The following is an 18,500-nucleotide window of genomic DNA, read 5'->3' as shown; positions in this document are numbered from 1 at the left end:
CACGTAAGTCTTTCCAAGTTTTTCTGAAATCCACCTGCTCATCACTTCTCATAGCACAGCAGTATTCCATTACATTCATATACTACAACTTGTTCAGCCATTCTTCAATTGATGGATATTCCCTGAATTTCCAATTCTTTGCTATAAATATTTTTGTATATGTAGGTCCCTTTCCTTTTTTAAGGATCTCTTTGGGATACAGACCTAGTAGTGTTATTGCTGCATCCTAAAGTATGCACAGTTTTATTGCCCTTTGGGCATTTACCTGAGGAATTTAAAGAATATTGGACACACAGTATTGCTACTTAATTATGAAAAATGTCCATTTTGCATTTGATTTTGTAAAGCTCTTCTATAATCTCTCAGCAGTTAGTTAATAAAAAATTTAAAATACCTACTATGTGCTAGATACTTGTGCTAAGCACTCAACAGAATTCCAAAGTCTCATATGAACAATAGATGGTTGTAGATCTTAAATACTCATTTTTCCCCACATTTGCAAATGTAAAACCAGAAAACAATCTCTAAATCAATAAGTATCATCATTATTATTAACTGCATATCTCTGTCTTATGTCAGCTATGGGAAAATAGAAACTTTTGGCTCCATTGGGAAAAAATTATTTTTTAGGTAACATTCAACTTTTGTTCAATTCAGTTCAATTCAATTCAATGTATAGTGAGGAATCAGTGCATAAAGTACTAGGTTTGGTAATAGGGAAGCTTATATTCTATGGGGGTGGGGGTGGCAGGGAAGAACAAGATGCTATACAGACACAGACAAGTAAATGCAAAGTTAAACAAAGGCATTTCAAAAGGGAGAAAGTTCTAATAATTTGGAGGATTAGAAAAGGTCATGTCACCACAACTGTGGTTTTGCCATAATTAGGGATTCAAAATGATAGAGGTGATGAAGGAGTCCTTTTCAGACATGGGAGACAGTCTATACAAAGACCTGGATGCTGGAAACTGGGATGATTGGGTATCACTATACTATGTATCTATTGTATCAGGCTAGAAAAGGTGAAGGGAATCCATATTGGGGCAGGCTAAAGATTTTGTATTTAATCCCAGAAACAGCAGGAAGACATTAGAGATGGAGAAATATGTAAGTCTGTAGACCAATTATAAGGTTGTTGCCTCATTTTCTCAACTATAAAATAAGGATAATAATAGAACCTGTCTGCCAGTGAGAATTAAATGAGACAATATTTGTAAAGTTACTAACAAAGTGTCTGACACACAGGAAGTTCTATATAAATTCTAGCTATTATTATTATTGTTATCATTATTATTAATATCCCTGGTGAAGAAGGCTTAAATTATAAGCAAGATGTGAGTAGAAAAAATATAGAGAGGGTCAGGTAAGATTTGGCAACTCAGAATACTGAGAAGTTAAGGGAAGGAAAAACATGACTCCAAGGTTGGGAACATGGATAACTGGAAGGAAACGTGAACATTTAGTTGTAAACTTATTTCCTTACTTCTCTTGGATGCAGAAATGTTCATTTCAAGGGGTTTTTGCATTTTTAAGCATAAATGATACTTTGATTATACCTTCACATCACAAGGTCTACCTGAGGTTTCTTTGAAACATGTTAGAAGTTTTCCACTTTTATATTTCAGTGGTCGGTTGTATCATAGAGTGGAGAGAATTCCACATTTGGAGTGAGAAAACCTGAGTTCAAATCCCAGTTCTCTCACTTCCTGTGTGACCTTAGCAAGTCACTTTACCTTATTGGGCCTTAGTTTCCTGGTCTGTAAAATTAGGTAGTGCTATGTTTTTGTCTTTCTTTATAATCACAGTGCTTAGCATAGTAACTGAGCCAAAGGAGGTCCTTAAAAGTTTGTAATTTGTTTGAATAATTGACTTCTAGAGAATCTTTCAATACTAATCTCTATTCTCTCCTTCTCTCCTCCCTCCCACCTTTCTCCCTCTCTCTGTTGGTCTCTCTCTTCAGAATTAAAAAAAAAGAATTTGATATTTAGTAAAGGAAACTATTAAAACATTCATTTTAGATATCCAGAAAGATCCTATGTCTTTCAAATGTCACTATTTAAGTCTTTGTTCATTACTCTGTCAACTGACATTCCACTGATAAACTCTGAAAAATACTCTGCTGGAATTATTTTAAGGCAAAAAAAGTAAACACTCTTACATAAGGCATGTTACCAACAATACTTACTTAATTCAATCCTAATTTCTATATTTCACTTCTTTTATTATTGCAACAGGCATAAAAAGTAAGACTTGTACTACAGGGACATTTTGTATTATACCTCTCCAGAGAGGTATCCAGGTTCCAGGCAGAAACAGAGAGAGGGAGGGAGAGAGAGAGAGTGAAAGAGAAAAAGAGAGAGAGAGAGACAGACAGACAGACAGACACGAGGAGAAAGAGACAGAGACAGAGACAGAAACAGACAGATTGACAGAGACAGAGAGACACAGAGAGAGACAGAGAGGTGGGGGGAAGGAGGGAGGGAGGGGGAAGGGAGAGAGGAAAGAGGAAGGAAGGAAGGGAAGGAGAGACAGACAGAAACAGAGACAGACAGACAGAGACAGAGACAGAAGGTAGGAAGTAGTGCCTCAGAGTTGTTTTAATTTTCATTTCTTTAATCGCTCATGATTAAAATCATTTTTTTTCATTTTACTACTGATAGCTTCAATTCTTCTGGAAACTGCTTGTTCATATCCTTTAATTATATATCAATTGGAGCTCTGTTATCTTTTAAAGACCTTCAAAACTTATTCCCAATCTATATTTTGAGCCTTCTTCTACATTACTTCTTTTCTCACATTTTGCCATCCAATCAAACTGTCCTTTTTTTCTTACTGGTCACACCCAATACTCTATTTCCTGTTTTTGTTCCTTTGGATTGGCAATTCCCCAAACCTGAAATTCACTCTCTTCTCAGGCCCTCCTCACAAAATCCTCTTTCATTCTGAAGTTCAAATGCCCATCTTTTACATGAAACCTTTTTTTAATCCCTCCCTTGTTAGTGTCCTTCTTTCCAAACTGCATTGTATTTAATTACTTTATTTGTATTTATTTTCTTTATAGTTATTTGGTAAATTTATAGATACTTTATGTATTGACTCATGAATAAACTGGTTGTCCCTCATTGGAGCACATGGAGGTTGTGTTCATCCATTGTAGTTCTGTCCCTGTTTCCTATCATAGTTCCTGGCACATAGAAAGAGATTACCAAACACTTGTCCATTGGTTGATTGACAGAGAACATTTTGGATCATGGAAATATTTTCTGGTTTTGGGGTGAAGTTCAATGACAGTGCTATTCAATAGCTTAAAGACTTTGGTAATTTATAAGTGCAGTGTTTTAGTCTCCAGGGTGGATTTCTACTTTGCCTTTTTTTGTCATTGGCAGTAATGTTCATTAACATTTTGCAATGACTAATTGAACATGAAAAAAATGTAAAAAGTCTAATTATTTTTCTGCAAAACTCAAGGGCCACATTATTCAGAGAAGTTCGATCAGTTGAGAAGGAACCATGATGCTGACTGACAACTTCCTAATTTCCAGGATTCCTTGATTTAGAGCTGGAAGAAATTTTAGAGGCTACTGATTTCAACTCCATTTTGTAAATCAGAAAACTGAGGCTCAGAATGGTTAGAGATCACACAGCTAGTAAATGTCCAAGCCCATTTAGAATCCAGGCTTCTTAACTGCAGTGATGGAGACAAGAAGACCCTGCCTTGATACAGGGCAGACCCTGGGCATCATAGACAGTAATAAGGGACATGTGTATGTGTGTGTAATAAGTGTGGTCATGGAACTAAAGGAGCAGAAATTGTTTAATGATGTCTGAAATAGGAGGATGAAAACTGAAATTCTACAAATAGCCAATGGGACAAGTGGAAGTTGAGGTCTTGGGATTAAGGCTGCAATGGGTAGGTATTAAGGCATATAGCAAGATTTCTAGCCTGACAATGGGTTTTCTACATTTGTTATACACAATTGCTCTACAGGCTCATTTCCATGATTGGCTAGCCCCACACTTTGACTTCCTCAGAAACTTCTTAACTGGTACTTCTGTCTTCAATGAGCCACATACTGAGGGGTGCCTTTCAATTATGGCAGATCCTTGTGAGATTGAGACCATTTGCTATCCTATGTCTACCACTATATGGAGCTAGTCCCAGATTTGACCAGGAGTCCTTACAATGACCATCTGTCATGTGGCTACTGTTGCTGCTACTGCTATCTACTCCAAATGGACCAGTACCAGCCTCATCCATGCTTCTTTAACTCAGACATGCCCTTTTGCTGCCACTGTTATTTTTTGGGTAGTGAATAACAGAGCTGAAATGAGAATCGAGGTATTTTTATTTCAAATTCATACCTCTTTCCATTACACTATTTGTTGATTCTTTTTAAGAGGATTTTAGTTATCTTATTTTAAAATATTATTTCTACTAATTTTTGTTTGTTTTTCTATAACCCTCATTTTCTACACCCAGAGACCCAGTCCTTGTAACAAAGATTTTCCTTTTAGGAAAAACCCAAGTGCTCAAAACCAATCAATACACCAGTCTCATCTGACATTACATAATATCTTCCATATCTCTACTTACTCAGCTGTCTATAGAGACAAAGAGAGAAACAAAGAGAGATAGAGAAGGGAGGGTGGGAAGACAGAGAGGGGAGAGACACAGAGAGACAGAGACATAGAGAGAGAGAGAGAGGCAGAGAGAGAGAGAGGCAAGGAGGGAAACATTCTCAATTCTTTTCTACAATCAGGTATTGTCTTAATTATGTAATGTTCAATGTATAGATTTTTTTTCTTTCTGTTCACATTGTTATTGTTGTATATATAACTTCATTGTTTCTGCTTACTTCACACATCAGCTTACTTAAGTCTTTTCATGCTTTTTATTCATCATACTCACAATTTCTCTGGCACACATATCCCACTACTTTTATCTGCCACAATTTGTCTAGTCAAAAAACTAATTTATGGATGTCTTACTTTGTTTTCAGGTCTTTGATACTACCGAAAAGAAAATATTGCTTAGAATATTTAAACAGGTATGTGGCCTTTCTGTTTTTCGTGTCCTTATGGCAGATGAGTAGCAATGGGATGTGTGCATCAGAGTAGGGGCATTTTAGTATACATGTGTGTATGTATGTGCTATATATACATGTGTGTATCTGCACGTGTGTGTGTCTTGTGTGTATGTGAATGTGTCTAGAAATATACCCATACATGTATATATGCATATTTATACACAAAAACACATATATAATTAGCTTTTAATATAATAGAAATTTTTTCAGGGTGATCAAAGTAATTCTTAGCTCTACCAGTAATGTATTAAATATTTTGGATTGCTTTTCATAGTTTGTCACTATATGAGGATTTGAATCACTATTTCATGTCAATGATTTGTAATTCTTCCTTTTCATATATGTTGACCATTTGTTCCTTAGAGAATGAATGATTCTTGGTTTTGTATATCTTGAATTTGCTGTGTATCTTAGTTATTGGCTTTTAGAGATATTTGATTCAAAGTGACACTTTCTGAGTCTAGAGCTTCCTTTCTCCTCCTAAATGCATTAGTTTTGTTCCTATAAGTTTTTCAAATGCACATAATAAAAAGATATCTTATCTTTTTGTACTAGCCTCTAACTTGTTTGGTTAAAAAAAATTATTCTTAGCTATAATTATGAAAGGTATTTACATCATTTTCTTCTAATTTTTTATAGTGTAATCTTTTTTATATTCAAATTGCTTACTCATTTTGAGTCTGTCCTAGTATATAGAGAAATGCTAATTATATCGTGGATTTGTTTTGCTTCTTGTTAATTTATCCCTGTTATTACTTGTCTTAATCATTATCTTTGCTGATTCTCTAGGATTTTCTAAGTAAACCATCACTTCTGCAGCAAGGATGAAATAGCTTTCATTTTTTGCCAGTGTTTATAATTATCCTATTTTGTTGCTGGTATTTTTAAAAAGTGTAATAATACAATACCAATTATAACAAACATTTAGATAGTGCTTTAAGGTTTGCAAAGTACTCTTTTATCTCATATGATCTAGGAGGTTAATAAGTATATATGTAAGCACTGTACCAGGCATTGTGCTAGGTACTTGGGGAAAAAAATTCCATCCTCAAGGAAGGAGCTTATGAGATTATTTTCAATTGATGGAAAATAGTGTGTATACAGATAAAGAAATGTAATATATATGAAAAGTAAATTCCAGTGAAAGCTACAGCAACCATTGGGGATCAAGAAAGGTATCATAAAAGAAATAACACCTGAGCTGGGACTCGAATGTAGGAATTTTAAGAAGGGAATTCATTCCAGGCATTGGAGATAGTCTATGAAAATGATTGTAAATGGGAGATAGAATGTAGTATATGGGGAATAGGAAATGAGTCAATTCAGTACCTGCTTTGAATAAATTAATGAAAAATATATATTATATGCTAGGAACTCTACCAAGTTGTGAGCACATAAATTAAAAAAAAAAAAAACCAAGATAGTACCCTCAAGGATCTTACAATCAAAAAGACAAAGACAGAACACATAGGGAAGAATGTTTTGCTCTAAGAAGTCATAGGGGTGATGAATGAAACCAATAGACAATTGACTGACAAATCCTTTCCAGAGTCAATGTAGTCTTGATTGACTTGTTAACAGTTTCTAGAGCAAGAAGGAGGAGAAGAATGTGTGTGTGTGTGTGTGTGTGTGTGTGTGTGTGTGTGTGTATAAACATGGCTTCCTCTGGGGTTGACAGAATATAGTAGCTTATATATTGTTGTTTTGTCCTTCATTCTCAAAGAGGACCATGACATCAGGGAGGTGATACCATGATATGCAAGTGAATTGGGTTTTAGTGAGGAGGGCTGTGCAAGGTCATCTGCCTCACTTTCCCCTCCAGAGCCATTTGGGTCCAGTGGCAAGATATAAATTTACCCTGATTCAGCAATGAAGACCAAAGTTTCAAAAATGAATTAATTCCCTGGGCCATGGTTTTAGGGAGTCTGGTAGTCCAGAAAGTATTGTGGCAGTTTGAATAGCAGGAAGATATCCAGCATAGATAGCTTGATTTGATCTCCAAAGTACAAGAAAGTTTTAGAATATTTAAAAATTTCTTAGTTCCAATAGTGGAGAGGAGTCAACAAAGCCTTGCTGAATATAAAAACAAGAGATAATATATTTTTAAGAGACACATTTCATACTTACTCCATTTTCTCTCTGCCTCCAATAGATAATATTTCTTTCTATCTTGGTCTCCCATACTTATTAAGTACTTATTATAACTTCAAAGAGTAATAAATGCATAGCCTCCTAATTCATCCTCTCTAGGTAACAACAAAATGAAGCCTCAGGATTCTGGCTCAAAACTCACTTATTCTAGGAGATAAAATTATAACCATGAAAAACACCTTGGAAAACATAACTAATGCATTATGAAAAATACTCTCACACCAATATTTGAGTTCCATACTATTTATCCACCCTTCCAACTGATCAGAAAATCAGGGGTTGCTTCCAGTTTTCAGGAGCCATCAGGATTTGAAATGTGCTTTACCTGGAGCCTATGGAAATACCCTTAATACAGATCACCATTGGTCTTTATTTCGACACCTTTAGTGCTCTCTTTGATGCTACTATTTCTTCTAAATTTAGTGACATCACACACACACACATATATATATATATATATATTTCTATTTCTATTTCTATTTATCTATCTCTGTGTGTGAGTGAAGACATAGAGTGCTCCAAACCTATAATTTCATTCATATCAGAACCTCCCAGTATGAGAAATTCTTCCATAAGTAGAGATTAATAATCTGTCTGTAATCTTACAGCGTTATCTGGTACACCTATGGTGGCACTGCTAGTACAAGACAGTGTTAGGACCTAAACCCAGTTCATACCTTTATCCATTTTGTCACACTTTTCTCCTTCCTTCACTCCTCCAAGTTTCATAATCTAGTAAAAATGGTATTGGATTAGAAGTTAAAATAAACGGACTTCCAATAAAAAGTTATTTGTAATTATTACTAACAGATCATTACTAAAGGATATGATCACTGAGGGTCATTTGAATAATAATATTTAGTACTTAATTTATTGAAGAAAAAGGCATCATTTGTTATTATAAAGTCTCTTCCTCTATGTGTCAGTTTCCTAATCTGTAAAGTGACAAAATTAGACCAAAAACCCTCTCAGGTACCTCCTAGCTTTGACTCTGTGATCCTTATGAGGACTAATTGTCTCTACTTTTTCATATCCCTTGGGGTTTTCTATTATCGATGGTCACCAAAAAAATGTTATTTTAGTGCTTCATCATGTCTTGGAGGTCATGAAGGATCCATCAAGGCTCTCTATATGCAGTATAAACTCTGATGGTTCCTAGCAAGTGAAAGAAGTTGACTTATGACTCTGGAGCTAACCTATTACTATTTATTGAGGATCCATCTAATTAAGAACAGAGTGACTGCTTTCTGATAATCTGGTGAGAAATTCTCTGTCAGGACTCTTGACTTCATTTGTCTTCCCATCTTCCTTTCCAAATTACCTTGTATTAATTACTTTAGTTTTACTTGCTTATTCTCTTCCTATATGCTTATTTGTTGTCTTCCCCCAGAAGAATGACATCACTTCTTTAAGAAGAGAGATCATGTCATCAATATTCTCAGTGCTAAGCCCAGTGGCTGGGACACTCAACTAACCATTTGCTTGGTGATTTAGAGTAAAGGAGAAGCAACCAGACAATCTGTTCCACTTTTGGACAGCTTCAATTATTAGGACGATTTTCCTGATCTCAAGTTGAAATTTGTCTCTTTGCATCTTGGGCTAATCTCCATTCAAAAAGTGAAAGGCAGCTAGCATGTCCCTGTTAAGATTCTCTTCTCCAGAATAAATAATTCCAGTTCCTTCAAAGAATCATTTTGTTGCATGATGTGAAGCCCTTCAGCATCCTGCTTACCCTGCTTTGGACATGCTCTAGTTTATTTATGTCCTTCCTAAGAGCTGGAACCAAAACCAAAGGGGCAAAGGTAGATTCTCATCTTTCTTGTTTTGAACACTAAACTTCTTTTAGGAAGCCCCAGTGACTTTTTGAGTCACATTAAGTCATTAACTCCAAAATCTTTTTCTCTGACATTTCTGAGGAATGGATATAGATAGAGATAGAGATAGAGATAGAGATATATACTCTCTAGCTCAGACTATGACAACTATATGAAGAAACACTTGAGCAGAAATAATGATAGCAAGAGCTTCCTTTGTCATTTCAGAAACAGTAGAATAGAAAATTATCTACTAGACCCAGAGTCAGGGATGCCAGAAATCAAATCCTGCCTTGGACACTTCTTGGCTGTTTGATCATGGCTGAGCAAGTCCCTCAGCCTCTCTGATCCTGTTTTATTAAATCTGTAGAGTGAACATCATACTATCTATAGTGACTCTCTAACATTATTTGATAAATGTCAGTTGTTATTATTTAGCAAAGCAGCATGTTGAAGTGGACAGAGGACTGCCCTTGGAATTAGAATACCTTGGTTTAAGTTCAGTCTGTGACACATACCAATCACTTAACTCTTTAGTGTCCCTCAGCAATTGTCTAAGGTTATAAATGACAGTTGCTATTTCTTATCAAGAGAAGAAGTTTTCATATCATGAGTTTCCTGTACTTAGGTTCAAGATAAAAAGACAATTTATAATATTTAGCACAAACCACAATTGAAAGGACATCCTATTGGTCACATGGCACTATTTGACATTGGTCACTGAAATTGGCCTTTTTCTCCACTCAGAAACAAAAGTCAGCAGGGATAATTCAAAAAGACACATGTCCATCAACAGCATCATAGAAACAACTCAAACCATCTCAGGTTTGTCAAAGATCCAAACCAACAAGCATTACTCAGCACCTACTCAGCGTGTGAGGTGTTCTAAATAGTGGGACTACAAAAATGAATTAAATTCAAACCCTAGAATTTTTTTCTGGCCACCAAATCCCATTCCCTGATAAAAAAAAATGAGGAATGCCATGTTGAAACTGTCTGGGCAAAGGAGGCAGGATGGATTAGAAAGCCAAGTGAACCCCAACTTTTCATTATTCTATGCAAATGAGACAGGATGGGCTTATTTTATTATATCCTTATAATGGGGACAACTGAACCAAGTTAAAGTCCATATCATAAATACTAATAATTATTATTATCTGTCTTTATCTGTCTCTCTCAATAATTTTCTCTGCATCTCCCCTTCCTTTCCACTCTTCCAAATACTTCTTATTCTTTGATTTGTTTGTGCCCCTCTTCCCAAATCACTTCTTTCTTTTAGGTTTATTCTGCACTTACTTTTCTTGAAGGTTTCATATCCCCCTTATAGAATGGGAACTCACTAAGGGCAGGACTTATTTTGTGTTCATATCTGTACTGTCAGCACCAAGCATAGTTCCTGAAACATAGTATTTAAAACAGATTTTTTTAGTGAAAAAATGAAGAATGAATTCAATTCAGACAGGAAGCAAGAGGACTGATCTGATCCCAGCTTTCTTTGTTGCTTTCTTCCCAGTTCTGATGCCTGCCGTGTGTGCTCTCAAGAACAGCATGGCTCATGGCCCTGGTTTGTATATATCTGTATAAATGTATGTTCTTCTCTCCCCCCCATCTCCCCAGTAGAACACAATCACCTGGAGGGCAGGAATTGTTTCATTTAAATCATTGTATCACTAGAGACCATGAGTATGTATTGATTAATTAATTGATTAAGCTGACCCATGCCTTCCTATTTCATTGAGTCTCTCCTCTGCACAGTGTACATAGGTATTTACTACCACTTCTACAATAATTTGAGTGAATCAGTTTCCGTCTCCTTTTATCTCACTCTGTGCTTTGCATGGTATTATTCTCCTTACTATACTGACAGCCAGGAGCTCCCATTCTAACTGGGAATCTGAGATACATACACATCAATGCATCTTGGATCTGTGATCTCACTGATGTGGGAAATTTTATCTCCAATCATTCTATAACATTGTATGTCTTTAAATCATGGGAAATCTCTAAAAACAATCTTAGTCTTAGAGATGTTAAGTAACTTGCCTTTAATAACAAAGCTAGCCATTGTCTGAAGTGAATCCTGGTCTTCATCACTCCAAGACCAACATACTCTTCTGTCCATCAGCAAACATATCTACAACCACAATACAAATGAAATGCATTCTGAGCTTAACAAATGGCTTTCCCATCCTCCTTGAGGAGATGGAGATGGCAGGATGACAAAAAAAAAAGGTAGTCCATTTGGGTGGAAAGCAGAATGAATGAAGTCCTTTTCCTGAAAGAAATAGACAGTGTATATAGAGAAAAGAACACTGGACTTGCAACTGGAAGACTTAAGTTCAAAGCCAGTCCAGTTACCTCCAACTATAACTTTGGATCAGTTGCTTCAGCTCTGACTTTCTCAAATGGAAAATGAAAAACAATAATGCTTACACTATCTACCCTATAGGGTTGCTGTGCAAAAAGTACTTTGTAAATACTCATGATCTATAAATGAAAAGTATTATTCCTAAAAAACAACAGTAATAGTGATAATTAGGGTTTGGAAACACCATTGCTGTTCTTCAGTGATTGCCTCATTCTGTCAAATATAACTTTGGGGTAGAGTGTGATGTAGTATGAAATGCCTGAGATTTGGAATCTGAGATCTTGGGTTCAAATCCTGTATTTTCACCATACTCCCTGAGTGATTTTAGACAAATCTCTTCAGTTCTCCAGTTCATTACCATCTCCTTTTCTGAATGCTCCTATTGCTATTAAGAGCATCACCATGCTTTCATTCACCCAGATTTAAAACCATAATATCATTCTTGAGTACTCAGTCTCACTGAGCCCCGTTATTCAGTCTGTGCCCATATCCTATCATTTCCACCTTCAAAACAGCTCTCAGATATCTACTTTTCTCTCCTCACATAATTATTCCCCATAGCAGGTCCCTTTCACCTCAGGCTTATATCATCTGAATATACTTCTCATGGCTTCTCTGACTTAAATTTCATTCTTCTCCAGTCCATCCTTCACCTAGCTATCCTGGTGATTTTCCTAAGCTATAGACTGTCCATGTCACCCCTATTCTTCAAGAAACTCCAGTGGCTCCCTGTTGCCTCCAGATGACATATCATCTCCTGTTTGGCACTTATCCCCTTTGATAACCTCTTCCCTTTTTACCTTTCCAATTTTACACTTTGTTCCCAGCACACATTCTGTCATCCATGTACACTGAACTCATTACACCCCATTTCTGTGCCTTTAAATTAGGTGAATTGAAATATCTGGAATGCTCTTCCTCTTCCCAACTGCCTTCTAGTGTCTCTACTTTCTTTTACTCAATTCAAATCCCCACCTTCCTTGTGAGAACTTTCTCATCCTTCTCATCCCTCACCCTCTTCTAAGTTCCGACTGCTTTTTTCTACTCTGTGTATTTTATATGTACCTATTTATGTGTTCTTTCTCCATTTAGATTGTGAGCTCCTTGAGATCAGAGAATGTGTTATTGCATTTCTTCTTATCCTTGGTGGTTATCAGAGTGTCTAGCACTTTATAATAAATATTTGTTGACTGTCTGATATCTATAGAATGAGAAGTTTGGACTAGATGAGCTTCAAAGTCTTTTCTTACATTAGATTTGTGATCCCAAGAACTTAAAAAAGCCATGGGTAATGACTAATAGATTGATCTAAGTCTGTGATCAAAGATAACAATAATAATATCCAACATTTAAATAATGCCTTAAGCAGGTACTCCAAGAATCATTCCTTTTCCTTATGAATAAGGAAATGGGCTCAGACAGCATAGTGGTCTGTTAGAAAATATCAGAGGCAAGATTAGAAGTCAGACCTACCACACCCCAAAGGAACGATTCTTTTCCCTTGCTTGCTTGCCATTATCCTGTTGTTGCCCAGATTCTTGGATCTGCATCTTTGAAATCCAACTTCCCATAAATTATTCAATGGTTCCCAGGAAGAACTGGACAAATGAATGAGGAAGGATGATTGGGAATCCTGAACAAGGTTTTGGTAAAGCTTTGTGGTGAGCCCTAACTAAATCCACACCATTGTTTCCTGGCCTAGAATGCCATATATATATTTATAGATGTACACATGTATATAGTATATAATCAGATCACTATATGCTACTCACTATAATGAGTAGCAAGAAACTCACCTTCTTGTCGACAAATCAGTTCTAACTAACTCCATGACTTTAGTTTCTCTTGATCTTATTTTCTTCTGTATGAAGAAATCACCATGCCGATTACTGTCCCCACAATGCAGATGAATAAATTGAAGCTCAGAAAAACAACACAACTTCTCTTTGGATCCATTAAGTAGCAAGAGTTGGAGCCAAGATCCAGACCAAAACCTTCTTATTCCATAGTCCAGTATATTCCAAAGTCCACTCCCAAAAAAGTAGTACAGACTGGGAGGTCAAGAACATGCTAAATTTGGAGGTACTATGATGCCTTCATGCTCCTACCTATAATAATAATAATTTAGGGTTAATTTTGTAGTAAGGAAAACTCTTGCCTCAGATGTCTTAGCTGTATGACCCTATTTTGGAAAACTCCTTTGACCTCAGTTTCCTCATCTGTAAAATGTAAATAATGCTTACCTCAGGGTTCTTATGAAGCTCTAGTGGGATAATATATATGAAGTATTTTACAAATCTTTTCTGTGCAGCTTGATGTTGTATCCCTGAAAAATACTAAAGGATGCTCGAGTTAAGCTATAGATTCAGCCTCCCATCTTTCCTTCTCCCTCTTTATTTTGGTCCTGATTTGGGGGAATAACACTTTTCTTTATTTTCATGAATGTCACAGGTGATACTCCGTTCCAGTGTTTCTAAATGGAAGAATAAAATGTAAGCTTCCTGAGGGAAGGGCCAGCTGCACCTTTGACTTTCCAGCATCTGGTGCCTAGATACTTTAATGCTTTTGAATGAAGGAGCAGGTGACCAAAAATCCCCTAGAAATAATGGCAGAATCTCACCTCTCTCTAGTCATGCTCACCAACCAAAGAGAAGGGTCCTCCAGAAGCAGCTACACCCAAAGAAAGAACACAGGGAAATAAATGTAAACTGTTTGCACTTTTGTTTTTCTTCCCGGGTTATTTTTACGTTCTGAATACAATTCCCCCTGGGCAACAAGAGAACCGTTCAGTTCCGCACAGATATATTGTATCTAGGATATACTGTATCCTATTTAACATGTATAGGACTGCTTGCCATCTGAGGGAGGAGGTGGAGGGAGGGAGGGGAAAAGTCAGAACAGAAATGAGTGCAAGGGATAATGTTGTAAAAAATTACCCAGGCATGGGCTCGTTCAATAAAAAGTTATAATTATTTAAAGAGAGAGAGAGAGAGAGAGAGAGAGAGAGAGAGAGAGAGAGAGAGAGAGAGAGAGAAAGAAGGGTCCTCTCCTAGGACGGGGCTATTCCCATGCATTCAATGACCATGAATACTAGAAAGATCCTTGGGAAGCAGGGAAGGGAAGAATGGGGGAACATGGGGATCTAGATTATGTTCTTTTTCCTTGATTTTTTTTTGTCTGGCATATCAGACAAATGGACCTTGGGGGAAAGCTGAACTTGCTTTCCAAAGCCGCCATGATCATGTCACTCGTAAACAGCACACCCTATCACACTGCTTTCCACATTGCTCACAGATTGTTCTTGGACCCAGCCATGCTGGAAGTCATCTTGTAGACCCATCCCAGAGCCTTTTCCACCAAACTGTGGCAGTTTTCAGCATTTGGCAATTCAGTTTCATTCAACTTTTCAAGAAGGAAAGCCTCAGTGAGCTCTCCCTGTTCCTGTCCATGATAATATTCACCAACATGGCCTATTTATCTCTCACATAGAGTACCATCCTATCTAGGCTCCCTCGTACACTGCCAATGCTGAGCCCTTCTCCCCTTCCTCCCTTCCTCCTTTTCTGTCTCCCTGCCTCCCCCTTTCCCCTCCTCTCTCTCATCCTCTGTTTCCCTCTCCCTTCTCCATCTTGTCTTCCTTTTTCTTTCTCTCCTGCCTGCTCTTTCTCACAGGACAAAAAAAAAAACAACAAAAAGCAAGCCCCAAGTTCTCGCTGGGCTTCCTTCCCTCCCTCCCCAGTGCCAGCCCGGCTTCCCCACAGCCCTCATCCTCTCCATCCAGGCCAAGGCGGTGGAGGTTGGTTCTCAGGGCCCGGCTCTCTGGACACCCTCGATGATGACCTCATTAGAGTCACAGATGTTCGCTGCACTTTGGGAGAGCTGGAAAAAACAGAGCCATAAACTAGGCCAGCTTGCAGGAAGGCTGTTACCCACAATTCAAGCTCCCAGTGCTGGATAGTTCCCACTAGGTTCTGGTCGGCTAGGAGACGGCACCTTATTAATCTTGTGTCAGGGAGCCAGCTGCAGCCGTGGCATCTACCATATTTCACCACAACTCCATGTCTGGACAGCCATTGTCTTGGCAGTTTTTTTTAAATGAAAACTCCACAAATCAGCTGCTTTCTCCCTCTCTCTCCCTCTCTCTGCCCCATATTCTGCCCCCCTCCAGCCTCACCAAGCCCCCCTCCTCCCCAGCCTGTGCTGGGGAGCCGGTGGAGTTGGGGCGCATCCCCTCCATCCCCTGCACTGTGGGCAGGTTTACTAATTCAGAGAGCCTGCTTACTTCCCAACTTTAATGATATTCCCTCAGCATATCACTATGGTTGCCTGGCGACCGGATTTGAGCTAGGCCTCTCATTTGATTCCCACACATCAGACCCTGAAAAGCACTTTTTTTTCCCCTCCTCGTCCCTCCGCTTTTGATTCTGCCTCCTCTGAAACCCTTCCCCCTGCCGTGTCCGTGTGGGTGGGCAGAGCCCTGGCAGAATAAGGCCAGGGGTGAAGGGCAGCCTCTGGGCTACTGGTCACACATCAAGGCCTCGAGACAAAGACCCTGGGAGCCCTTCCTGACAAACACAAATTCCCTTCAGAAAAAAGCAAATTTGGTTTTCCCTTCGGAGGTTGGGTGTCATTTTAAGACTTTTCGGAGATACTTTATTAAATCTGACGTTCTCCATTGTTGGGGGTTTTTTTTTTGGGGGGGGGACATTTCTTACAAAGAACTTCCCATCAACAAGTTGTTATTGGAAGAAGCAAACAGATTGGAAAGGGCTGAAATAATCTAATAGAGCCCGTGTTCATTGGCTTTCTGTTCCCCATCTCTTTAAAGATTATGGTATGATATCCAATATACTCATGTGGACATTTTGGTCTCAGCTCCCAGGACAGCCTTGCCCTCCTTTCCCGCACCCTCCTTGTCTCAATCTTTGGAAAACAATGGTTTTTTTTTTCCAGGCTCTGTGTATTAAAATCTTTAGTGTGCTCTCAGATGAAGATGAATCATTTGTTTGTTTTGTAATTTATATGAGATTTAGCAGGTGCTGAGACTGTTATGAGGAAATAGGGACGCTTCTTAGAAAACCTCATTTCCCTCAAGTGGATTTCCATATTAAAAATGAAAGTTGGGGATTAAAAATGTACCCAGTGTTTCGTATGTATCTTTAGAGTCGGCTCCTCTGAGGAAGATGGGGAGCAGAGTGGGGAGGGATGTCTGGCTAAAAGGAAAATAGGAAAGGGCATTCCCTCTGAATGGGGCCTCTTGAGTTTGTCCAGACTTTTAAATCACTGCTCAGAGAGGTTTTCCATAGAACTGTATTTTCCGAACATCACAGCCACTAAAAAAACAAAGTTAGAGGGAGATTTTCCTCTCTTGAATAAATAATAATAATATTATCTTCAGTGATTCTTGCCTGAGCGTGCATGTCACCCTAGGTACCTGTAGACATTAAATGTTCATCTATGAGTAACCTGAGATATATAGAAATAAGAATCACAGTTGGTTATTTTTTAAAACCCCACATACAGTCCTTTTGAGACGCAGAAGCCCTTGAAAAATAGAGTTCAAATATGGCCGCTTGAGTTTATTTTCTCACTGATGCCCGCAGGATTTGCTTGTGTAACTCTCATTATCGTGGGCAAATCCTCTGTGTGTTGATGGGAGAATAGCCTTCTCATTTGACATCAGGACTGAAAGTGGGATTCTTAACCTTTACTCTCTTGCTGTTGAACTTATATTCGACTAACAAAAGTGATTTATCCCTTTCTCGGCAATGATTAAAAGTGTGTACAAAGTTACCGATTTCCTCCTTCTACATATGAGTTTGTGTATTATCTCTCTCTCTTCCATCTCTCTTTTTCTTCTGTCTCTCCCCCTCCCCATCGCCAAGCTCCCTCAACTCTTTTCTGGGCTCGGGAGATCTCCTCACTACCTGCTACATTGTGAACTTACTTACTTATTAAGTTGTTAAGGAAGACATTTTCGTACAGTACATTCCTGACATGTTAAAAAAGACTGTTTTCAGATTGGTTGTTTAAGCCTCATTTTTCTTTGTGTGAAAAGTTTTAATTAATACATTATATGCATTGGAGCTGTGCAGATGGGCAAAAGCAGATATCTATTTATACTTTCAATTGATTCAGTTTTCCTAATGTTTGGTAGTGGCGTACTTCCCACGTGCCAAGAACACACTATTCTCCGACAGTTTTGTCCGAGTCATTGCATCTGAACCGAAATCCTTAAAAAAATAAAATAAAAAAAATAAAAAATAAACCTCAGTCCCCACACACCTGCAGAAATGGAATGTTGTAGACTTTTTTTCCAGTAGGAACTCAAAAGAAAATAAGATAAGCAATCTTCTTGCTGTCTGTCCCTTTATCATTACTTAAAGGCATGGAATAATTCACTACCTTTGGTGCTTGGTTTATCACAGGAAGAGAATAGGAAGGGAAAAAAAACAGCAAATCTCTTTTAACATAGCACATTTCTACTAGGTTCAAGATAGGGAAAGGGATAACATGAAAGCATTTGATTGCTTTAAGGGGGAAAAAATCAATCAGCCGGCAACGCTACCTCTCTACCTTACCAAGAAAAAAATTGAAGAAGTCTTGAGAAGGTCTTTCTTCATATGCGACATCCATTCTTTTAGAGCGACTTGGTTGTCTTCATAAAAAGTTTATAGGAATTGTTTGAGCTAACTGGAGTCAGTATTTTTACCTCCAGGTTCATAAGTCTTCAAAAGTCATGCTAAATATGAGATATCCAGACCCTTATGAGGACCCTCCTTTCGGAACAATCTTGTATACTTTGTACTTTATATTTCTGTTAGATTTATTGTTATATGTACTTGTTATCACAGGCCCCCCCAAACTCCCAAGAATGCAAGCTCCTTGCAAATAGGGATCGCTTCCTTCTTTGTACTTGTATTTCCAGCATTTAGCCCATATTGTGTTTGGCACATAATAGACACTTAATACATGCTTGCTGATTGATTGATTTTTCAAAATAATCTAATAAAGGGGAACTGCAGCCACTCCCACCCTTTTCTCTTGATTTGGCCTGGGACTACAAATGACAATTCAAGG

Source organism: Antechinus flavipes, chromosome 3 (assembly GCF_016432865.1).
Source record: "Antechinus flavipes isolate AdamAnt ecotype Samford, QLD, Australia chromosome 3, AdamAnt_v2, whole genome shotgun sequence".
Lineage (NCBI taxonomy): Eukaryota > Metazoa > Chordata > Mammalia > Dasyuromorphia > Dasyuridae > Antechinus > Antechinus flavipes.
This window is presented reverse-complemented; position numbering follows the sequence as displayed.